The sequence below is a fragment of the Cololabis saira genome, chromosome 13 (genome assembly GCF_033807715.1).
Source record: "Cololabis saira isolate AMF1-May2022 chromosome 13, fColSai1.1, whole genome shotgun sequence".
In the NCBI taxonomy this organism is placed as follows: Eukaryota; Metazoa; Chordata; class Actinopteri; order Beloniformes; family Belonidae; genus Cololabis; species Cololabis saira.
In genome coordinates this window covers 27,263,074-27,289,241 of record NC_084599.1, presented here as the reverse complement: position 1 = coordinate 27,289,241, position 26,168 = coordinate 27,263,074, and the positions used below count along the sequence as shown (strand labels likewise).

Below are 26,168 nucleotides of genomic sequence, written 5' to 3'. Positions count from 1 at the left end.
AACAGTCGAGGTTTTATCTGAGAGTGACGAGGCTGAGGCATAAAGGGGTAAAAGGCCCCCAGTCTGGCTCGTGTTAAGCAAATGCTTCCTTTTAACAAGGAAAGTGGGCCGTATTGTTTGTTTGATTATGGCTGCTTTATGTCTTCAGATGTTAGCGTTATAGTTGTTTATGGTTTTTGCACATTAGTTTAATGCTTTTAGTGCTGAATTTCCACAGTTCACTTTCCAAAAAACTTTGGAAATAATTTTTAAAACTGTATATAATGAGTAAACGTAGCCCCAGGTTCCTGAGCTTCTCCAGCATCTGTAGGTCTGCTCCTGAAAATTATAGTCATCTTTTAATCAGCTGTATCTTTAATTGAGCTGTTTATTTAATGGGGAAATCAATGGAAGTCTTAGCTGCACACTGATCATTAAGCCAGACCCCTTGGTTATCATAAGTGGTTTCCATCTCCCTCTTATATCTAATTATGTTTTTTCCATGTCTGCAGTAATTAGCACCGAGGTTTTTGCTGGCCTCTTGTCGTATGCAATGCTTGTTAATATGTAACTTGGATTTCTTCTTGGATTTTTTTTTTTAGTGATGAATCTGTCCACTCTGCTGTCCACTTGTCATCTTAAAGCCACTGCTTGTCTGAGAATTCCACCACTTATTATTTATTATTTCAGTCATGACACTTTATGCTTTCAAATTTACACTTCAGTGAGAGCATGCAGCCCTGTATGGTATGTCCTTCTTGGATCTTATCAAGCTTTGACATTTTTGTCAGTCAGGTCAGTCATCTGAATAAATTGTTATCTTAAGTATTTTTGCAGACCACCAATAGATTTGAGCTTGATATTTATGGATCAAAGAGCTTGACTTTGTTCAGTTTGTGTTAGGTTGTTTCATAACTTACTAACCAGGTCAGGGTTTCTTCATGACCATCCTGTAACAACATTTTTGGGAACTTGTACGGTGCAAAGAGAAGTCCTTGGTCTGGGAGGGTTATTATAACTTACTACCATACTTATGTAAGAGCCGGTAGAAGATGTTCAGCCCTCTTGTTGTCCCCTTCCAGTTCGAGTCTTCTCTTATCATTGATGGCCATTATCGCTGTGTATCCATACACAGCAAGCATCTTTTTATTCAAGTTTGTTTTTTGCATATATTTAGTGTTTTTGTTGAAACTATTGCATAACATTAAGGTTGCAATGGAAGCTTTAGTGAAGGATTATGCCACTATCACAGGCCAGTTGATCCTGGTGGGGTCCCATGCTGGCCCGGACATAATGGCTGAAAGGGCTAAGGATGAGGGCCGAGCTGTTAGACTCCCTGCATCTTCGCTTTTACCCTCTGAACCCAGATAAAGGAAATCTTCCTCCAATTCCAGTCCAGTTCCTACAAACACTATTTTTGTGTGTTTGCTTGGAGCTTCCATCACTTGGAAAACCCTCAGACTAATTTTGCATCAGGGCAGGCTTACAACCATGTTTCTTGCATTTACCACATGACGTACCTCAAGATATAAAATAATATAATTTGGAAAGTATGATATTAATGTGGAAGAATCTATTTTTTTGACTGTGTTCATGGATCACGTGTTGAGCATGAGCACCTCCCCGTGACCCTTTTCAGGATTGAAGACAGATGTTAAAAATCTGATGGCTTGGTGTAAAATGTAATATTGACATGATTCTCTAATGGGTGAAAAAAATGAATAAGTAAAACTATGAGCTGGCAAACTAGTGTCATCATCTGGCCTAAATATTCAGTATATTTAGTAGCTTTTTAAGTGACCAAATACAAGCAAAACTAATGTTGTTCTTGGCTAGAAAGCTATTGAACTTAAAATGATAACATGTTTTTTTAATGATCTCTTTATCCATTTTTTTTAAGTTTCTATATAGGGCCACCGTCTCTGCTGTGGTCTCATGATCTTGTTAGAGCACAAGTGGTATTCTCCTTTTCCTCAATATGGGAGTTGTGTTGCTTATATAGAAGACACTCTCGCTATGTTCACTGTCATTGATCCTTTTGGCAAAGAGAGTTGAGTGGGCCATAGCTCCACTAATGGTCGCTCATAAAAATGATGAAATGTGTGTAACCATACGAATGATAAATACAAAACCTGGTAGACAAGAGATAAATAAGTAAATCAATAAATTAATAGGAAGTTTTTTAGTTTTTTTTTTTATCTGCAGCTGTTGTATTTTCAATGGGGACAGCTAAAGCAGCGTAAAGCTTAAGCGGCAAGCTTTTACTGTGAAATCAATAAAACAGATAATGTTGACAAGCCTTTTTCATAGCTCTCTTTGATCCCCTGCTCAGTCCTCTTCTCCCCCTTCCATCCTCACAACATTGAAGTGTCTCTACTGTTGCCGTTACTGCTCTCACTACTCAAGCAGGCCATTATGAGCAAACATGCAGCGAACCTGGCATAAATGTACGCCTGCCACCCTGACCTCCACAGCCACGGATTTTCACTTTATTTGACTTTCATAACCTGGAGGTAAATGATGCTCTGCAACTACTACACTTGTGTCATAATTCTTTATATTTTTTTCTCTGTTTTTTTGCCACTTCTCATCTTTGATGTAGAGAACTGATTTAAGTGGTTTTTTTGATTTTCTTTGACAAAACAAATAGACAGCATAGCGTGTTTTTTTTTTTCCCCCTCTCTCATCTGCTCACTATGAGACAGCGCCTTGTTGCCATCAGTGGCTCGCAGCTAAAGAGACCCTCTGTTATTCTGAAGTCTTTTCCTCCCACTGTTCATTAATGCACTAACATTTATGGGGAAGACTACGCTGACTTTATTCCAAGGAGGTGAACACCTTTTGAAGCCCTGGGGGATGAGCAACCTACATCTTAACAAGAACACGTAATGCTTCACTCAACTCAAAAAGCTTTAAAGAAAACAAACCAGAGAAAGTACTTACATTGTCTGCATTGTTCATAAACTAACTTGATCCAAACTTTCTGCTCTGACCTGGTAATTTATTTTTTATGAACTTCTTTACCATAAATTCAGATATGCCTCATCTACTTCCTTATCAACTAGAGATAAATAGCATGACATGAACTCCATGCGTTTGTATGTGTGTGTGTGTGTGTGTGTGAGGGAGAGAGCGGGAGAGGGAAAAGGGGAATGGCCGCTATTTAGGAAGACGATAAATTCTTCCACCCTCTGTCATCCAATCTCTGGGCAATGTCATTCAAACCCCCGCACTATCTATTACCTGGGCATAATAGGCTCCTGGCCATGCAGTGTCCATCTTATTATTAGCCCATAACTTTAAACAATAACTTTAAGGTGCAGAGATGTGTTGAAGAGGAAGAGAAAGGAGGAGAGGGACACAATAGAAGAAAGGTGAAGGAAGTTGGGGAGTTTGAAAGAAAATGTTTGCATGACTGTCCTCTGGTAGTCGTTTAGGATGCATAACGTCCCTGTTAGGTGTCTAGGTGTCCTTTGTCTTTTCCTTCTTTTTTCTTGTGGCTTAGGAATCTATGATAGAATTTATTTTTTTTGCGTTTGATTTATATCACGTTCAGTGTCTTCTAACTCAGAAAAATGAGTGCCTTGTAAATGCCTTGTAGAAAATTCAAGGTTTTAATAGATTTTTTGACCTTTTAGAATATGTTTATCAATTCACTCGGGAATAAAGATCATTTAAGAAAAATTATGTATATGCCCGATGAATGCAGTAATTGTGGATTACTAAAGCCTTGTCAAATAAGTCAATCTATGTAATTATTTTTTACTTAAATGGAAAGTTTGACCTCCTTAAATGCACAAACTACCATTCACTTGACAAGACCGTCTTAAAACTTTGGTCAAGATCATTAATTTCCTTTTCCATGAGATGGTGTGAAGTTAACATGAATAAGTGGCGAGTTAATTCACTGATTCACATGAGATGTTTGTTTTTTTTAAGATTTAAGACAGTTCAGTGTTTCACAATAAATGTTGCTTGCATTGAAAGGAATGCAGTGTTACACAGACACACACACACACACACACACACTTGGCTTATGGACATCAGACTGCATCCAAGATATAGATATGATCAATAGAGTGTTGCTCTGCCTATTGATTTTTGGCATGTGGGAGATTTGTTGCTTGAGTAAGCAATGCTTTTACAGCATCTAAAGTGATTGTGTGAGAGAAGGTTTTTCTTTTTTTTTCTTTTTCTTTATTTTTACTCAGTTCTTTGACCACAAAGCTGCATTTGTATTCCTACAGTCAGTTGTTCTGTCCCTTCCGTAGCATATTGCACACAGTTTTCAATTGTCGCTTTAGATAGGGTAGGTTCAGATATACAGTTTTACCTGCTGCCTTTTATAATTATTATTATTATTATTAATTTATAATTATATTTCCGTTTGAGAGATCACTGAAAACAATTTGTTTTTAAACTTGAATTTAGGTTTATACTTATACTGATCATTAAATTTAATTACATTTCATTTCATAAATAAATGCATGAAATGAAAGCATTCACAGCATTTTGTATCGTAAAGTAGTTGCATTTCAGCTAAAAGTACCTGATTCTGAAAAACTGAAACTGAAAAAAAAAAAAAACTCACTGGGTTTGTATGTGTATATATATGTATGTGTATGTGTGCGTATATACAGTATATATGTATATATGTATATATATATTAAATATAGTAATAATGAACATATATATGCCTTAGGTTTTTACCGGAATGGTATCAACCATTAATATGTGTGCAGACAAGGTAAAAAAAAAAAAAGTACCTGATTCTGAACCAGTCAAAGTTAAAACCATTACAAAATGTGGTGGTGGTTCTTGACCAGCTTGAGCTCCACAGCTAACCTTTGTTAACCTGGCTATCCACAACCATTTCCTTCGTGAAATAAAGATTGTCTCTATTGAAATGGGTCCAGTACTCCTCCCATTCGCAGCCATTTCCACTGGTACAGAATGTACCGATGCTATCGCAATGGAGCACGCGCCTTATAAATGAATCATACAGTATTCAATACAATCCAGGTGACACAAGATGGATCATCAGGTTTTAACTTCAAAACAGACAACAGTCGTTCATCACTTTCCTACTCCACCCCTTGCAACTCCACTTAAGGCTCAAAATTGTTTTTCGATTCATTGTGGACAGTAAAGTTAAAAAATGAATTCCTGCCACCATAAACGTTGAATCAAATGAAAATTGAAAGAAATTGATCTATGTTTTGACACAATTATTTAATTTGATTTGATGTGCATATAGTAGGCCTACGGTTTTAGGCACCCCTAGTGTTTCTGTGTGGCTGTCTAATCTATCCAATCTATCTATATTTTTTTTAGCAGTTATGACATCAATATATTGATTTTCAAGTGTTTTTAAGACACCAATAGTAAATTCAACCCTCTAAGACCTAAATAGAATAAAATCCTTATTTATATAATTGGAAATGTGTGTATGGGGCAGTTTCTTTTAATTATTTAAATCAGTGCTTGGATATTAAGGGGGGGGGGGGTTACACTTAATGCTGACTTTATCTGAGAGTCATTATCTTCTGAACAAGATGTTGACATTGTTCTGTACATATAACCTTTAGGTTTTTTTACTTTTTCTTTTTTTTTTAAGCCAATAATCAGCCAACTGAATCTTCCCATAATATTCTCAATAGATTTTTGGTTTGTATCTTAATAAAAAGACGGATGGATATGATTATTTAAACTTTGATTTAATCAGTATCTTTAATCAATATCAGGGGTGGCTAACATTTTTGCATGGTATTGTAAATAGAAACTCTTTGCTTTCACAAGGCAGTGCAGACCTCTGATCTCCTCGCAACTCATAAACATTACTACCTCAGTGGTGAGGCTGGTGATGGTTGAGCGAAGGGGGAAAAATCAATGGCATGTATGCTTTTGATAGAATTCACAGCTGACCTCCTACAAAAGTTCATACATAAGTGCACATGCACTGATTTAAAATATTTTATTCCTGTTTTTTAAACTGAATTCAAAAGTTTTCTCATTTATGATATACTGACGTTATAGGTTAACTACTACAGTAATTTATCAGGAATTTGCAAGCCCATGAATACAATTAAGGTGGAGGTGTGGAGGACCCAAATACAAAAGGAGCAATCAAAAGTCTTTTATTTTCACAAAAAGCACTGCACTGCAGATTATCAAAAAAAGAAACTACTTAAGAGGAAAAAAAGAGCTGCAAAGCAGAGCACCTGAAACACAGCAGGGCAGCAAAATAGACGCAGTGACAGGGTTAAAAGGAGAGACAAGACAATGAGCATTTCTCAATATGTGTACTTATCTGTCCTTGTGACATATCAGTCACAGCCAAAGTACTCCTCCAGTTCAAAGCCTACATCCATACAAATATGGTCGAAATCCTCACGTCCTCTTGCATTGCCCATTTAATTAAGGATGCATCCAATGGAGACATGTTTGGGCTTCTGTGGATCCCAGAATGCATTCCCATCAACAACCAGAAGCGATGGTGGGGGGAAAAGGAATACAAGAGAATGTTATAACTTTGTTGTGTAACAGAATGTACTTTTAGGACATTTTCATTAAAGAATATAGTTCTATTAAATTCAAATTTGTGGTTAAAGTGTCTAGCCAGTCACTCCAAGAAACTGAACAAACTGATAAAGAAGCCTGGCTCTGTTCTGGGACTGTTCTGGAGCCTCTGGGCAAAGAAGAATACCTCATAAAATGAAGCGGATCATGGACAACCCTGAGCGTCCTCTTCGCAACACAGAGATTCAGCAATAGAGTGCATTCAGTCAGGCTTCTTCAGATCCGCTGCAACGCAGACGGCTACAGCAGATCCTTTCTGCCCACAGCAATAAACCTCTACAATAAATGTCTGAAGAGACTCAAATCGTTAAATCATGACTACTGCAACAATTAATTTACCTGCAGGAATCAATACGTATTCTTGAATTGAAGATGGAGCCTAGACAATCTCCTGAGTCAAACATGGCAACTTTGAAGTAGCAAGTACACACTAGTCTACACTTCTTATCAAGCTAGTCAATGAGGAGTATTTTCTTGAAATGTGTTTTGCAAAAAAACAAACAAAAAAAACATAAAAACCTCAAAATCTACATGTCAGTTTCGTTTTCATGTCGGTTATCATTATAGATGCCAAAATGCAATCCTTATTAGGCAGAAAGACATTTTTGGGGTCAAGGTCAACTCTTGCCAAGGTTACAACTCAAGTTCAAGATGAGGTTAGGTTAAGTTAAGTATAATTTAAGGCAAAAACTGAAAATGGTTAAGTATGGTTAAGGGTTTAGGTTTGGCTGTCCACAGTCAGGATCTCGGTATAACTGCACATGATTTTGTGTGTGCATGCATATGGAGGATTACTTTTCACTGCTACTATTACACCACTTTCTGCACCAACTTTCTGCTTAGAAGCTACTTATTTTCGTGAGAAAAGGAATAGAGAACGGGTGGGAGTGGGGGATTTGCAACAATCAGGTCTGGTTTTGTAGTCAGACAGCTTCTGTCCTCTCATCAGGACTTCAGCACAGTTGGCCCCAATCTAAGATGCCCTTTTTCCTTACTTTCTTCAAAGAATGAATGAATGAATAAAAAAACAGCCTTCCCTATCCAACGGAGCTGGTAACAGACGGCTTTGCATTTTGTGTCATTCTGCTTCTAAAGCAGAAAAGCAACAACCCAGTCATTGTTTCAACCTAGATATGTATTCTACACATGTATTTATGATGGAAAACTTCTCCAGCCAGTTGAAACCAGAGTGTTTGACCAGTGTGACAGCAACATTGGCTTGGATGCAGCTCCCCAGATGCTCATCTGTAAACAGTTTTTAGGATCAATCAATCAACCAATCAAGTGCCAGCCGAAGTCCATACAAACTGTCGCACAGTTTGTATGGACAGATAGACATGGATAATGTGCAAACTTTGTACGAAAAGGCCATGATGGAGATGTGTGGAGAGACACACAACAGCATGCACTGGCATACATGGCAAACCTCAGTCGTTAGATGATCGAGGAAAATATTCTTAATTTTGGAGCATTTGAGCAGACAGGAACCATATTATCCTGACATCCTTATTCATTTTCAGCTGTATGTCAGATCAGACATGTTTCTGCCAGTAGGACAGAATTCACTGGATGTACAGTAAGCACTCTTGTTTATTATACAGCTCTATCACAAAATGTAAAGATTTAACTGAAGTTTACTTTTTCTTATGTTATTATTTGATACTAAATGTGTCTAGGGTGTAAACCTGCCTTCTGCCCGAAGGTAGCTGGGATAGACTCCAGCAGATCCCTGTCACCCAGAGCATGAGCGGGTATAGATAATAGATGGATGGATATTTTATGAAGATCACATATGGAGAAGAAAGTACACAGTCTTTCACTTCCAATGTGTTATGTATCAGGACATGATACAAATCATTTGGTCATTCCGTCTCAACACGAAATACAGAATTACACAGATATTTTTTCTTTAAACAAAAGTCAAAATGCACAACCACTGGGAATGTCAGACCTAACTTCTCCACATGAGTAAGTAGGATGTAGATCCACCGTTTGCAGCAATCACTGCAAAGTTAATTTTATACTTCTTTACGCCACTGCTTTAATTCATAGAGGTCTTTGTGTATCATTTCATTCACAGCTGTGTGCAGGTGCTGCCATGGCTTTTCAGGCAAGATGAAGTCTGAACTTTTTCTTCCATTCCTTCATTTGAGCTTTTGAAAGTTGATAAGATGTTGATGCAAAGAAATGTAGCTCAATTTAAAGAGCATTGCACAGTCTGATATTCAGTTGAACTTGCTTGGCCGTCCACTCTGGGAAGATTAACTGTCTGTAATTGCAGAGTAGCAAACAGCCTAAAAGTTTGAAGATTACTTCAATTTACAATGTGTTGGGTTCAAATTAAAAACCTATTAATTTTGGTTGCATTGACTCAAATGCTATTAAAATGGTGGGAACCTGTGTAACCAAACGTCCAAACGTGGACCTTTTCCTGTGTCACAGATATTAACCTTGTTCAGGTACCTGAATTCTATGTGTCTATTTGATAAACTGGATGGAAAAACTCCAAAAGGCATCCTTTCTCATTGCTGCAGTGAACTTTTTATGTAATCAAAAAGAAATGCATTTCCCTTTGTTGAATACTAGGGGGCATTGTCTGTATATCAAACAGACTTGTGTGAAATGAAAGTGATAAAGTAATTACTTCGTTATTTTTATACATTTAACACTTCCTGCAATATGCCAAATTAAAGTCTCCTCTGAATTTAATTAAATAGAAACCCTGTTGTTCTTAGCCACTGTTAAATGGACTGATCCAAAGTGGTTTAGAATAAAACAACACTATTGTAGGATAATACGTTGCTGTGACAAATGCTTCATCCAGTACAAAAAAATGTCACAAATAAAATTATGAATCCATCCATGGCATATACTTGTTCCAATCCTATTCAGGGTCACAGTGGTAAGGGGGGTCATGTTCTAAAAAATGTTCATAATATGACATTATGAACATTATAATTAGAAACATGCATTTACATTCAAGTATAAGTAGCATCCATGTGATTGACAGGATCGCAGATTTTCCCTGGAGAACATATTTTTAGAAGAGATGCAGTCTTACTTACTTTACCCGTCAGCGGTTTTCATGTTTTGGCTGACCAGTGTACCATTTTAAATGGACTAATTTGTAACCCTTTTTAATTAAAAAAAAAAATAAATCCAACTAAACACGCATTTCAATTTCAAATTGTAAAACACACACTCATAGCTGTAAAATACGTAGTTCAATTAAAGAATCACAAATGTTGAAAACATAAAAATCTTTAAATATTTGCGAATAGATAAAATAGAATTCCAAGGTTGATTTAAAAAAAAAAAAGTTAATGTTGTCAGAGGTAAAATCATGTAGATTTATTTATAAATCCAGATTTTAATTGGTGTCTTGGATAATTATGAGGTGGGATTAAAAAACAAACAAATAGATACATGCTATGATTGTTTGCATTCCCTTCCAGAGAAGATAACTTTCCCTTTGAAAAAGAGTCCACTGTTTGCGTTGCATCCTCAATTATCATGCGCGGCATTAAAGAATACTCTTACGGGATACCAAGGTCAGCACCGATTCCCACCACGCTTTTCTGAGATGGCACTTATAATGAGGATGTAGCAAAGCTTTTTTAAGTAGTATATTTATAGTTTGTTTTGTCTCAACTTGTACTTATTTTTTTCATGTTGTCTCTAGTCATCTTTTCTGTATATTCATTCTTTTTTTCTTTTTTTTATGCATTTTCTCTACAAACATCACTGGAAACTATGATTAACATTTCTTAATGCTTTATGTTCACCTGGCTAAATGGGCTTTTTTTTAACGTTTGGAGACTTAAGGATCTATGCTTCATGCAGAACATAAACGTGGTCACCAAAGTACCCTTGGAATTAACACAAAATGATTCTGTAAAGGAGCCTGTAAAACATATCCACCTTCATTCTGTTAAAATGTAAATATTAAGTCTAGAAGTAAAGACACAGACCAGCAAAACTGAACTGGGAGCTGAGGCAATTTGGATGAAGTGGGACTGTTTTTGGGAGGGCATGAAATGGTATTGGAGGGATCAGTCTTAGAAAACTGGCCTGGGAAAATAAAGCTGGGGGGAATAATAGGCTTTCTGTCAAAAGAAGCGAGAGAATTCCTGTCGTTGCTCTCGCCACCACCCCAAAGACCTTTCCCTGCGTTAAACCTGCTTGCATTTATTTGCCTTAGAATTACCTGCCAGCTCCATTTAGTAATAGACTGTGTCATAAGAAAGCAAACCATCTCCTGTGCCCCGGCCAACCATACTCGTGTGTCTGCTTTTATGAATCTGTGTTAGAAAAAGACCAGAGCGATTACGCTCATTTGCTTACTTACTGCACATCTGTGTTTGTATTTTCATCCATGCTTTGATGCCATCAGTGTGATGTACAGGTATGTGCGTGCGTGGGTTTGTGTATGTGTGTGTGTGTGTGTGTGTGTGTGTGTGTGTGTGTGTGTGTGTGTGTGTGTGTGTGTGTGTGTGTCTATGGTTTTCTGTGTGCGTATGTCAACAAGTGTGTTATCCCATCAGCTGACTCTCGACTTTGTGGCTTCACTCTCCTACACACCCACTCCAACCTACACACCCGCTGGTGTCAGGAACAACTCCGACAGCCAAAATTACCCATGTTGAAACAATGACCATTCTATTTATAAGTTCACCATCTTGCCTTTTGTATTGGCTGACACTACTTGGCGCGCACCCCCCCTCCCACACACACTCACACACACATTTACAGACATAAACTCCAAACAACCCTATGAATGACGGCTCGGGGTGACTAGGTTATGGATATCCCTGGCTTTTCTTACCCTACCACGTCGCGAGCAGGACTGCAGATTTGCAGGGCTTTGATGTATACTTTGCGGCTTATTAGTAAGAACTGGGTCAGCAGAGGGCAAGAAAGCAAAACGCTGTTGTTCTTCCCGTGGCTCGGTGGTAAAGAGTGTTGGGATGGTGATGAGGAAGGGATGAGGATGTCAGAAGGTTAAAAGGCTGCCAAATACTGGCTCCAATTTATGTGCGTGCAATTTTCACTGAATAGATGTTTATGTAAATGCACACTCTGTATGAGCATTCTTAAACCTTTTCTCAAGTTGCCTAATTAAACAATTAGCAGACTGTTTTTTAAAAGGATCTGTGGAATGAGAATTACTGAAATTTAATTAAAGAGATGGATGGAATAGGTTAACTACAGATGCATAAAATAATATGACTGGAATTCAGTAGTACAAAGATGTGAAGCCTGTAAATCCTATTTTTAATTTCATTTATATCACTTATTGTTAAACCTACTTCAGTCCAATTCAAGGTAAAAGTGATATTCATTAATTGTATTTCTAAAATTTATACTGTAATGGTTTCTCATTTTATAGATAAATTTGTTATAACGTTCCACTATTGAATTCATGCTTGCTCATTCGCCCTTTTTAGACACGTCAAGGATCCCTTTTAAACGTTTGATTTATGCCATTAGCAATAATTAAGACAACTACCTGTAATCACAGGCATGCCATTCAGAGACCATTTAGCATACTGCATATCCCTTGCAGAGGTGATTTATGGGCAGCGTGTCAAGGAGTCTGGGAAGCAGGGCGGCTACCTGTGCGTTTTACTGCCGTTACAGCGCAGCATTGTGTGAAAGTAAACAAAACAGTGGCGATGTGGACCGAAGAACAACAGCTCTGGCAGCAGGACACTGATTGCGTTGTCGACGTTGATCGTCCTCGCTGGCCTTTTGCCTTTCCTGGCAGGCCCTCCACCGATACCTAGGTCATTTCCTATGCATGTCAACACACAGAGATACGCACGCTTCCCGCTGAGCGTATACAGCCACATGCTGATTCCCATTAATCTGTTTCTCGTCGGGCAGAGAGAGCAGAGGGTGGGGTGTCCTGGAGGGGTTTGTGTTGGACTGAGAGGCCAGTGAAGGTGGGTAAAGCCCACACACACACACACACACACACACACACACACACACACACACACACACACACACACACACACACACACACACACACACACACACACACACACACACACACAACCTGACAGATTGCGTCAGGCCTGGACTTCTTTTTACACTGAGCAGATGTGGTCTCCCACTTGTTTTCCTTTGTAATTATCCCTCATTAAGTGAAAGCATGTGCCAATCAAACAGCTTGGAGAGCGAGAGCAGAGTCTGGGCCAGGGCAGGGAGAGACGGGGAGAGGCAGGGAGACCTGTAGTCTGATCTTCACAGTTTTTCAAAGCACAGTGTCATTTCAGAGTCATTACTAGATTAAAGGCAAGCATTACCAGTGCTGCAAAAGCTACAGCACTGCCATTATTATGCTCCATTTGATTGTTTATGGGTTGCAGATTAGGCTATAACATTTAACACTTGACATGCTAATTGTAACTACATAACGTATGGGTTTTGTTTTCGACTTTTTTTTTCTTCTGTAATTAGCAGTTGGCTGCATTATGGATAGCATGGTGGAGTGACTCGCTGCCACCTCAAAGCTAGGAGGTTTTCTCCAGGTACTCCAGCTTCATCCTACTGTATGGAAACGTGTGTTGAGTTAGACTTAGTCTCTAACTAAGTCATTAGAGACTTTAGGTTGTCTGCAGGAATGAGCATGAGTGTGTGTAGTTGTTTCTCTCATTTTTCTCTCTTTGGCACGGTTATGGACCAGAGACCTGTACAGGGTTCACCCTGTCTCTCAGCAGGGATAGGCCACACACACACACACACACACACACACACACACACACACACACACACACACACACACACACACACACACACACACACACACACACACACACACACACACACACACACACACACACACACACACCACTTCACCTGCCCCACATGACCCTGAACAGGATGAAGAGGTTATAGAAAAATACAGGGATGGATGAACAGATGCTGCATTATTGTGACATTTATTGCTTAAACTGTTCAATTTCATCTCGGGAAATAATGCATAAATTACTGCTGACCATAACTATAAAAAAATTAACATTGAAAATATTTTTTTGTTTTTGGTTGTTTTTGGTTTTTAACTTCAATGTACTTCTTGGATTAACTTCTGGATCCATGGATCCAAACTTCCTTTTATGTTAAGTTGATCTATTTGAACAGCGTGTTGCCTTCTGCCTTTTCTTGGCTTCCTGTTTTGGTTTATTGTTGTGTCTCTTGGCTCATTAGTTTTGGTTTCCTGCTTCTAAAACCTCGTTATTCAATATTATGAGCAGCCAACTGAGTTCCATACTTCCAGAAAAGCCAGGCTTAATTTACTAGACAAGAATAAGTTTTGATTTTCTTTGCTTCTACTGGACATGTAGTTTATTCATTGTATAAACTATGTACATTTAGTTTTATTCTGCATCTTCAGTTGAAAATGTGGGAAAAGCAAACGTTCTGAAGCATTTTTTGACAGTATTCTCAGGAAACTTATGTTTTTGTGTAAGATTAGAGGGGAAAACCTGAGTTACCTGTTCAAATAAAGATTTTGAACTTAGCATCTTTTTTTTTTTATTTTTTTTTATTTCAAATTAAAATCCAGGTGTCTAACAATGTATTTCAAAAGCAATGATCGTCACTATAAAAGGGGGCTTGGGAAAAGGTCCAAGTATTTTCCAAAAAGAGAGAGTGAGAGAGAGAGAGAGGGGAGAAAAAAACAAAGATATATGAAGTCTTCATGTCGATGAACTACCATTCATTTTCACTTTGAAGTCCTGCGAACCGTAGTGAAGTGTGATTGCATGTGACAGTCACCGAGTATGCCAGTTTATCATGATAAATAGTCCTGGTTGTCATGGTGCGGCGGCAGCATACACGTACACGCACATGCACACTCCTAGACAAATGCATGAATATAGAGAGAGACAGATGTTGGATTATAAAAGTTTATGCACACAGATTCTGAACTACACATAAAATCCAAATATTTCATTTATTGATAGCTCACATAGAAACAGTGTTAGTCAGATCCTATTTCAAAGAGGGCAAAAACTGCTGTTAGTATGTGGATCTCCACACTGAAGGGGTTGTTTTTTTTTAAACTTTTCTCCGATAATTTTACATTTACGAGTTAAATGAAATGACATTATTACAGATGGTTGGATAATTTGTTTTTAGAGTTGATTATGTTTCCATATCCAAATAATGTATATGTACTGGTAACATGGTGAACAAAGCCAGAAACTGATTCAAAGTCCACATCCTGAATGAGCGAGCTGTGATCCGTCTTTTTGTCCGATGTTTTTTTCTCTCCCATCTTTAACAGAACAGATCACATATACTCGCCTACACGTCTCAATCTTGCAATCCTGTGCCATTATCCATGGCTCAGTTTAAGGTAGTTGAGAAACAGGAGAGCACACCGTGTATGCCATAATGGAACCTGGCACTTTGGTTTCCTATTTTGCACTCAAAACCAGACATTTCTTTACTTTTTTTGTCTCTAATCCTTTTCTCATTGTTAGTTAAGACCACTGTTATGCAGACTTGTCAGGTGTACTGTTTGTTGTTTTCGGTTCAAAAATTACTGTCCATGTGTGTTAGTTGTGGGAGTGAGTAGTAATTTTACGTTTTTCTTTTCATGCCCACAAACATGTTAGTACATGGAACATTTACCATTGAAAAAGCTGAGTTCCCAAAGGCCAGTGTAAACTCAGTATGTAGTAGGATTATTTATTACTATCTACTTTTAGTGAAAACATTCTAAATTGGAGCTATTCTTTAGTGCTTTCAAACGATTAAAAAAAAATTAACAATTAATTCATTAAGATGTGTAATTAATTAATAAAATTAATCTCTTTTTTAATCTCACCTAAAAATTGCTGAGAAAAAGCCCTCAATTTGAGGTACTTTCTTTTAAATTCATTACATTATTGTGGCAGATTAAAAGATATAACAACAAGAAAGTGGCTTATAAAGTCATTTATTTATTTATTTTAACAGATTTGAGCAGATGCAGTCCTAACCATTTACATCCACTTGGCAAGAACAATCACCACTCCTCTCCGTCACAGACGAGCGCATGCACGGGCTGCTCTCCTCGAGTCTAGTTTGGGGGAGAGCGTTGCTGTGGTAACATGGTTGCTGCTAACGTTAGCTACGGCTGCGCTCGCGTCTGCGTTTATGTTGCCAAACTTGAACTGCTTCGGTGGTAAGTACATTTCTTTCCACAAAGAACAAATGTCTCTCTGCCTTTCAAAGGTGCCGTCGGGGCGTTTTAGAAATGTAAATTCCCCTTTCACTGGACCGACAACTTCCACATGCTCCTCCATTTCACCTCTCCCCTCCACCTGTCCAGCTACAGTGGGAGTCTACCAGCGTAGCTAACCACGCCCACACACAGGCACAGCCAATCAGTGTCCACTTCAAGGTGTGACGGACCATTGTTTTCCACCCACAATTCAAGCACAAGAAGCCCACCACACAAACACAGATTTCATAATAAAGGCAACTCGCAAACAGAGTTTGTAAAGTTGGAGATTAAAAAATAGATTAACCGATTAAAAAACATAACACGCTAAATATGCCTGTAATTAATTAATCAATCGCAATTAACGTGCTAATTTAAAAATCCTACTATTATTATTATTATGATTAGTGTACATATTACACAAGATAGATATTCTTCCCCACTTCTAGGGAGACTGTAATACAATTTTTAAAAGCCATACCCTTTGTTGGGTTGAGTTTCTGAAGAGAACAATGCAGGTGTGACTCACAGCCTTTTCTGAGGAAACGCGTCTTTAACAGGTGAACATAAAGATGGCAGTGCAGTACGCCTTGCATCTATGCTGCAGCTTCCCATTAATCTCTTGTCATATTAATATAGTGTGTGTGTGTGTGTGTGTGTGTGTGTGTGTGTGTGTGTGTGTGTGTGTGTGTGTGTGTGTGTGTGTGTGTGTGTGTGTGTGTGTGTGTGTGTGTGTGTGTGTGTGTGTGTATGTATATATATATATATATATATATATATATATATATATATATATATATATATATGTATATACAATAAATAGACTTCTTAATATTTTTGGTGCAAGTTGCTAATTTGTGAATGAATAAATACATTTTATGTAGCTATATCTAGAGTCTGCTGGACTTTAAATGGCGTTTTAAATGGTAGGAAATGTTTTATAGCAGAAGACTAGTGCTTGTGAGGACTGAAGCTTGAAACGGATTCAGATTGGTTGAATGTTATAAATTCATCTGTGGCTGTGTCGATATTGGTACATGTGCACTAAAAATAAAGCAATACACCCAGAATCAATATACAGGTCATTTTAACTTCATGGAAAGTACATTTTTTACACAAATCTGAAATCAAATCAATATATGCTGATTCCACCTGGATATTTAATTCCTTCAAAGATGGTCAGACTGGCCAATCTAATTTGAACTCTGAGTTTAGACCACAAAGTTGGCAGATAAAGATAAGATGTTAAAAACAGGTTTAAATGGGACCTAAATGAGTATCACACCTGAAATGTATTTGTATTTATAAATGTGCATCATCATATCTACACACTGATAGAACATATTAGTATTATGCAAGTACAACACGCGTGTGTGCATGTGAAATTTCTTTTCTAAATTAATCTCCTCAGCCGCTGTTTCTTGTGCATGTCCTCTTTTGCTCCTATTGATTTATTTATTTATTTTCTCTGTCAAAGGAAAGCTGTGGAATTAGAAAACACCTCGGGAGATTGACGGTGGGATTGCATTCAGTTTGACAACCAGGGGCCCCTAAAAAGCTAGCCTGATACCTAAGCATTTTTAATTAAACAGCTCTCTGCAGCCGCTGCATGCTTTCCCTCACCAGTTCAAAGCCTCTCATTCTGACCCATGTGTTAAAACTTTGTATCAGTTTTCCCCGGCTGTGTTTTTCTTGGCGCCAAAGCCACACAACCAAATTGTCCTGTTTAAAAGCTAGTTTGTTTACAGTTCTCTCTTTCTTTTGCTCTCTTTACCACTACCCATTACACTACCATATGTGTGCAGTGTGATAAGGTTCAGATTGGAGTTACAAAATCGCAACAGGCTGGGTTTGTGTATAGGCCTCAGAATTAAGTTCATTTTAAAAGGTAGAAAAAACCCACCTTAGTTTATGGAAAGATGTGCTACACAAGCCCATTGCCTTGAATCTCTGTCACTCTGGTTTACTTAAACGTTAAAACAAGTAAAATAGAGTGCCTATCTGTTTCTTTGACTCCTCATCAATAACATTTGTCCATCTGATGTAAAATCGATATGACACACACTGACACAATGCCGGAGCAATGGTAAATGTGTCGTCATTTGTCATCGACTGGTAATAAAGATATGTCACAATTGATTTTAGCCCATTTTCTCCCCTTCTCTCGCCCTCTCTCCTCCCCCTCTCTCCCTTGCTCTTTTGCAGTATCGGTAATAGAAAAAAAATAAATGAATGTTATGACTAAAGGATGGTCATCCATGCCAAACTCATTTAATAGTTGAGCAAGTGGCTGTGATGATTTGAGGATCTGTGTATTGTGTTTTTATAGAGATACCCTACTGTAGATGTTAAAAAACAACAAAAGGTACAGAGTAACTGATGGAGCGATGATTGGGGAAGGGATGTCTTCTATGAGGAAAAAGGTTTTGCTTTGGTGTCTGGTCAATGTGGGCATTTTCTTAGAATACAAGTTCTTATAATTTTTTTTTTTTTATTTTATTTTCCATGCCACTTTTTACTTAGCCACCTTAATTTAGGTGCAGCTGTTTGAGCATGTTATGGTACAACTAAATAATGTTTAATCTGAAAAGGAAACAGTATGAGTGTAAAATATTGAATGGCATGTGAAGACTACATTATAAAAACAATAGTATAATAGGCACAGAATAGAGATGGCATCATGAGTGAATGCAGGTGCTCATCTTTTTACAACATTTACATAGTAGGTCATTTTCTGTTGTTCAAGTCATTTTGTTTCAATATCCAGTGGCTTTATAGTAAATGTTGGTGTGCTACCTTCTGTCTCTGTTGTGTGCATGTTTGTGTGTCAGATATGCCATCGTGGTTTGTTGCCGCTGGGTTGTGTCTACCCAAGTCGCACCAGTGGTAGCGAGCAACATCTGTTTTGGGCTTGTTGTTCCCCTTGGCTGCTTTTCAATTGGATTTCCTCAAGCAGGGCCAAAAGCTGTCACCTCTGCCAGGCTCTGTTAGCGATCACCGCCGGCCCCTATATTAAGTAGGTGGTTCAGGGCTAAGCTAATAACTCTCCCTCCTCTCCTGAGCCACCACACACCAGTACTGGTGTTGCTCCTGGCCTCAGTGTGCCTCTGTGTGTGTGTGTGTGTGTAGACTCTCAGTTTTCCTCTGTAGCGTTATACCCCATTGAGGCAGGCTTACTTGGGGGTCCTCTCCTCAGTTTGACAACCAAACCGACAGAATGCATGTATGGGAAAGAAACAGAGTACCCTAATAGCTCATCTCAAGGAATAACTTATCCACTTTCCTGAATAATGTATAGGATGGAAACTGGAAGAAAACTTTGGCCCTAACCCCACCCTCGCCCACAGTCTACACACAACAGTTTGTCATTGTGAGCAGAGCTGAATACATTAACAAAACATGATGAACACTATCTCCACTTTAAACCATGTGCAAAACAACGTAGCCACTCTTTTAAATCCTATTTTTATTAATTTCTTTCCTTTTTAAACAATAAAAATTAGTTGCTTGTAGTATACCCTCATATTATGGACATACAACTTTAATTTGAACAATATATATTTTATTTAACCATACCATTAATCATTTGATTTAAATTAACCAGCAGAGAAAAATAAAATAATGTGAGAAATACTAAGCGCCTTCATAATTTAGGAGCTTGTAGAGATGCATGAAAACAATAACTTGAAACTACTTTTTTCTACATGACTATACCAGTCTTTCATATTGTTGTGAAGGAATTTTGACCAATTCTTCTTTTTAATTTTGCTTCCAGTTCACTGAGGTTCATTGCACAGCTCCTTTAAGGTCCTACTACAGTGTTTGTCAACTATTTTGATGGAGGTTCCCAGGTGTGTTTTAAAATCATTGTCCTGTTGTATGACCCAGTTCCGACTAAGCTTTTGCTATTTGCACAGATGGCCTTATATTTGCACTGGAATATAGTATACAGAGGAGTTCATCGTAAACCCAGTGACGACAAGGTGCCCCAGTCTTGTGGCTGTAAAACAATTTCAAATGATCAACCGTTCACTGGTGTTTCTGCTGAAATGCTTTTCGTATTTCACCAAATTTGGTGCTGAGCATCAAGGCCAAACTACTTCACTTTATATTTTGTTGCTGTAGTGTCCTTAAATAATACTTATTTATGATAATGCTTATGTCTTTCCTTTTTAACACTGTGTTAACACATACACCATCAAATTGCCAAAACATCTAGTTTTATGGATGTCTACATATCTGCAGATGATCAATTCATCATTGGCAACATCTGGCTACAAGGTTTTGCACACAAGATAAAAAAATAAAATAAAACTGCAGCCTTTAAACCTTTTAGGCTTCTGTCGACTTGCAGGTTTACACTCAGTGTAAACTTGAAAGTAAATCTAGTGGTCCATAGATTAGACTTAACTTTCTCCTTCTTTTGGTGTACTTAATTTTCCACATGACCAATATTAAAGCATCGTGAAAATAATTTAATGGGCTGGAAGACTTTAAAGATGGCTTTTGTAATGATCTTATGACCAAAGATGGATTCTGGATTATCATTATGTCCCTGTTACAACCTACAACTGCTAAGCAACCAATAGCAATGCAAAGTGAAATAGCATTTGAACAACACAACACTGAAGCCAATATTAACTAAAAAGAACAAAATAACGAAAAAAGGTACAATAAAGCCAAACATATCTTGAGTTGATTGTGAATTTCCCCGCTGTGGGACTAATAAAGGAATATCTTATCTTGATAAAGAAACAACTCCACCTCAGTTGTGACATGAATAGGGATATTTAAATGACATGTTCTCCAATCTATATCATGGCCATGCAAGAGGCATGCGATTTCTAAATGAATGGCCAAAGAATTGCAATGAACTGCAATCCAGTGAACATGTTAACATGCACCGTCATTAACTATGCATTGTCATAGCTGATAAACACATTTTCTTTGACATGAGGTTTAGAATCTTGACTGCTGGTTTAGTCTACCATCTACAGGTGTCAATGTGTCTGCGCTGCTATTGATCAAACATGATGTCACAGCCCAGTCCTTGGATGCCTGTTGCACGGTGTGAATTTGTAAGCCGGCCAAAATAGTGCAATATGTAGCAGCGTTAGAAACCATCACCGGATAGCTAACAGTACATGTAATGCAGCTGTACACTACACCAATAGATGATCAGAGTGTCTGATTGTACACACATACCAAAATCTGAGAACAAATCTAAAGTTCATTGATTTTGATGCAACCCAGATTTTAGAACCAATTGGTCTGTATTTTGATCTTTTATGCCTGTTTTTATTTTAGTCTTTAATCCTGCTCAGTTTAAGGTAGCCTGAGTGTTTTTGTTTTTGTTTGAGGTTGTTTACCTCTTCAAACCACTAGAGTGGCAGGCTAACCGTATGCCTGCATGTCTATTTGCCTTCATATCTACTGACCAGCTGGAGCTGGATTTGAACTGAGGACCTGCAGAGTATCAACTCCCTTTTTTGCAGCTTTGACAGACACTTTGATTTGACGTGCCATGAGCAGTTAAAGTGAAAGTTATGTATACATGTTAATTAAACTGTTTATGCATTGAGGGGTCAGAGACATTAGCAAGTCCTAGAGCACAAGTGTGAATTTCTTTCTTTTCCCCCTTCACAGCGTTTTAACCTCTTCTGTCTCTCATTTCCTTAATGATTGCCAGGTGTGGGGGCAATTTTTCCTCTCCTTTTTTTGCCAAGTGGGGAGGTAGATAGCTCTATTTGTGAGAAGTTTCTGTGTGTTTGAATTTAGGCTAGGATATTTGACGGCAGGTCCACCTTGCTCACATAGCTTTCATTTTTGGCATTGGGTGACACAGAAGCCTGGAATTCCTTATAAACATGCAGAGGTTGTGGTCCTTTCTAGAAAAGGCTCATGCCCCGATTTGAATTTTTTTCATTTGTGAAATTTTGTGTATTTATTTATGTATTTATTTAACTTTTTTTTTAACATTGAGCAAGGCCAGAACATTAAGTTTTCCTAAAAGTATATGGAACATCTGCCATATACAAGTGTTACCATATACTGCCATTTCATTTATATAAAAACTATTAGACTATTTTTATTGAGCTATATTAATCTAACATCAAAACTTACGGACACTTAAGAGTTACAGCAATTGAGGCAAGATAGATATGATACTGGTAGAGATAAAGATGGGAAAGTAACTACTAATAGTAACTAACTAATAACTGTACTCTGATCTGTGTCTGTGACGTCACTGAATGACATTTTCATATTTAATTGGTCTTGATTCAAAATAACAAGGTTGTTTTAACGCTTTAAAAAAAAAAATATATATCCTCTTTAAGGTTCTCGCATTATAAAATTGACATACAAGTAATCTTTTGAGGCTCTAATTTAGGAAATGGTCTCTTCAAGTTGGGTTTTATTTTGTCTAAACACAATATACTGAGGATGAATCAACGTTGATCACAAAAATGTAATTTATATGGAATGTGGTTGCTACCAGAAGTTATGGTCTTAAAAGAGACGGGCTATTACATATTGAAGGAAAGTGACTTTACATCTTTCTTTCTATCTCATGTTAACATTTTACCCAGTTTCCTTTTAAAAGGGAGCACAATGTTGACAGAAGCGATATATTCTATCATGAAAGAAAAAGCTGCCCCGTCAGTCCCTCTCTCCTTGCCAAGACACTGTCCTTCCCTTTTAATCATAGTTTTCATATTTGTACATTGGAAATTTGTTTCCCAAGGACAATGTCATAAATTTGCTGTTTTCTGATATTTTCACCCACCAGGCTCTCTGCTCCCCAACTGCACACAACTGGGGAGGTTGATGGAGATGGGAACTCGGGGTGGTGAAAGGTGAAAGAGGGGTGGAAATATGAAGGGATACTTGGGACAGACTGTGGAGTGGTGTGTCAGGGCTGCATATGTGAAGCAAAACAGATGCAGTGTCTCTAAATAAAAACAACAGAATAAATATACAGGGTGCAGTATCAGCACATTTGGCTTCGGTCAGAAGGCACAGCGGGTGGTCTGCAATTTAAAGGTTTCGGAATTTGTTCAATCTTTGTATAAAAGTATTAAAGAAAAGGAACAATATGGAAAAAAACAGGATTTTTATGGATAACTGTAAGCCATGATTTTAAAAAGCCAAGACGAAGCCCTTATGTAATCCTGAATAGTTTAAATATGGACCACCAAGTCTAACTCCTTAGCCAGCTCATTTTGTGTATCACACAACCTTAAATATGCTAGATTCATAATTGAAATCCATTTCATCTTCAATAAATATATATTTTAATCTTGGTGGCATGAGCAGTGTAGTTTGAGAACAACGTGACTGAAATTCCGAGAGCCTTAGGGTTTTTGTGCAAAACATGTAATGTGACAAAAGCTGACCTTTTTAATGGGGCCTACTTGTAAAACAACAACTGCATGAGTTCTGTGGTTTACGATTGTGTCATCTGTTCTGTGCATGTTCAAGCTTTGTCATTGTACAATGTTAATATTATTCTAATCTTGTGTTTTTTGTGTGTTAGTACCCTGGTAGCACCATGAATAGGCGGCGTGTCATGTTCTCTGTATTATGAGGGGTGAAATAAAAAGTTAAGCACCTGTGTATATAATATAATAATATAATTGCATGTGAATAAAAATCCTCCTTGAGCTACGTTCCATGTAGATCTTAGCTTTTTTTAAAGACTCTGCTTGTCACAATATGTCCATGCCTTACACAGACCATCCATCAATTTTTCCATTTTCTCTCCACTTCGTCAGGGTCAATAGTGGGGCTGGACCCCCTTATGAAGACCGCTTTCGCACAAAAAATGTTATGCAGAAGAAGAAAAATAATTCATATGTGTGATTGTGCCAGCAGCAAATTAATCCAGCGGTAGCTTTGTATCCTTCAGCTCAACACTCGGCCCACGTTTTTCTCCTCCTATAATTAAATTATTAGATTTTACCAGATTCAGATCATAAAAGGTCCACTCAGTGTTTTATCTGCTAATCCTGATTTCAACATAAATTATTATAGATTGGAAAATATAGATGTTTTTCGTACCTAAGATTTCCAGAATTACCTTTTTAGGAAGATTAACTTATTTTAGCATGTTCTCTTACTAAAGCATAGACTTAAAAACTTAAATTAAGCCTTTGATACAAAATGGTAAGCCTTTGTAAAAGGATTGCCTTAAACAAAAAAAAAACACCCTTTAAAAAGAAAAAGAAAAAAAAAGAACATTATCAGTAACACAGCCCGCCTCGGGTTAGAACCACAGCATCCATGATTTCAGGTGTCCTAAAAGTAAATCGACTCTCAGTTCTTCAAAGTAAACCAGTCTTTCACTCTGAATAGGTCTGTCCGTTTTCCCAGACAAAACTCGGTAACTGATAAGCGTGTTGTGCTTTCTCATTTACACAAGAGTTGTTTTGCTGTGCAGCAAAGTACATCTCTCTGGAGTGATAATATTTTTGGTCAAACACAGTGCTCGTTAGCTTTAACTTTTTAAACATACAATTGTTCTCTAATTAGTGGGATGCAAATTAATTTATGCTTTCTTGTTTGATGTGCAGTACAGTAATACTTTGAAAGCAATTGCGTTCAGTCTTTGCATAAATTTGTAGCATCTTCTGCTGAGTTCAAAAGAAACAGGACCGAGTTTAGAAAAAAGACTTGAATTTAAATAACGCCCCATTTTCTTGTCTTTGTTTTTAGCAATAACATTACTGAATTAACATTTTAAACAATCTTTATTGTTGTGTTGCCACTTATTTTTAACTCAATTATTTTTTAATAGATCATTTTTCTTAATAAGCACAGTATGTTGTCTCCACTTTGTTCGCTGCCCAACAAAAGATTAATTACAAATAAGAGGACTGATCAAAAACATGATAATCAAATTGCAACAGTAAGTTGAAAATTGCAATTCTAATGCAATACAATAGAGAATATGTTTCAAATTAACCACCCACTGTCTGTTGTTGTGTGCGTAAGCTTGTGGTGAGACTTGTGTGCATCCTTGTGTGTGCGTTAGAGTACATCGATATATTTCCATACACTGTAATTGGATTAGATTTTCAACGATGAACATCATGTATCGTGGTTTTGATTCACTGTATGAAAAGTTGTATTTGACATAAAGTTGTTACAGGTGTAAGAGCAATAACACATCGTCCTGATTCGGATCCTTGACTAATAAACAGGTCAATGTTATTATACAAACTTAATACAGCAAGCGACACAATGATTGGGATCAAGAATCACAGCCACTGTAGCAAACAGAGGGAACTGAAAAGATGTACACGCTCTGCTAGTGTGTACGCTGCGTGTAAAACAACCACGTAACTTTAGACTGTAGTCACAGAACACCTGCATTCAGAACCAACTGGGCCATTTCTGCTGACATCCATCAGACTCGTTCCCTGCAGCTTCAACTTGACCAAAATTACACAAACTGTTCAGAAATCACATCCTGCTCAAAAGAAACCACAATGGCTCATTTAGAAGATTTAACAAAAGTTATTACATATGTAAAACAGGTTTTACTTTGCCCATACTTCAACCAAATTTTGACCTCGAAAGTCACATTTTTGTTCAACTCAAAAAACACTTGTAGCCCCTAAATAGTAACAGTTATAGTATGAGATCTAATTTATTTTTGTGCTATGTGAAGCTCTGGCCAACATTACTACAGATTGGGGGTAAGAGTCAGAGGTTTCTGCGTCGGACCACTTGCTACCTATTTGTTTTCAGCGTTTGGTAGGCCTGTGGAGTTGTCAGTTGAAAGAGGATGGATGCTCTTGAGTCATCACCTGACAGCATAAAAGAGACAAGGCACTTCAGTCCCTGGGGTACAACAGTGGCCAGCAGGAGGTGAACGGGCAGTGACTTGGTCGAGAGGTCATCATTGTCACCCTGTCACTCTGGTTGGGCCCCCAAATCATGTTGTCAATGGTGATGCATTGAGATTTCGCTCCAGCAAAAATCTGTGGTTTCAAACTCAACTTGATTGATGTATTGATCGGTTGTCCCTGCCTGTTCTCAGTGAGCATGTGTCCTTAGCCCATTTAAATGCAGCAGCACAAACACTTGATAACAAAAAGGGAGAGATGTACTGTAATTGAAAAACTTTTTTTCTTTTTCCTTTCCTTTTTTGTGAGGGGGCTATTTAGACCCACATCGACATGCAGTTTTCTTATCAAAGCATCTGCTGTGTCTGTCAGCCTTGAAATTTATAGGATTTTACCTGCCTTTTCATTTTTTCTTCAGTACATTTTTAGTGGAACAGTGCAATCAGAGCTCTCAGAATGCTGTTCTCACTGTTTCCATTGAGGCCACAGGATTACATTAGGGTCTGAAGGCGACTGCGAAGCTTGTACATTCATTTGATGCC

The 26,168-nt window shown here is 37.8% G+C and overlaps 1 protein-coding gene across 2 annotated transcripts in view; it reads left to right on the top strand.

Moving 5' to 3' along the window:
* Window positions 1-26,168, top strand: part of LOC133458514 (adhesion G-protein coupled receptor D2) — a 102,262-nt gene that overhangs the window by 24,471 nt on the left and 51,623 nt on the right. The window lies entirely within an intron of this gene.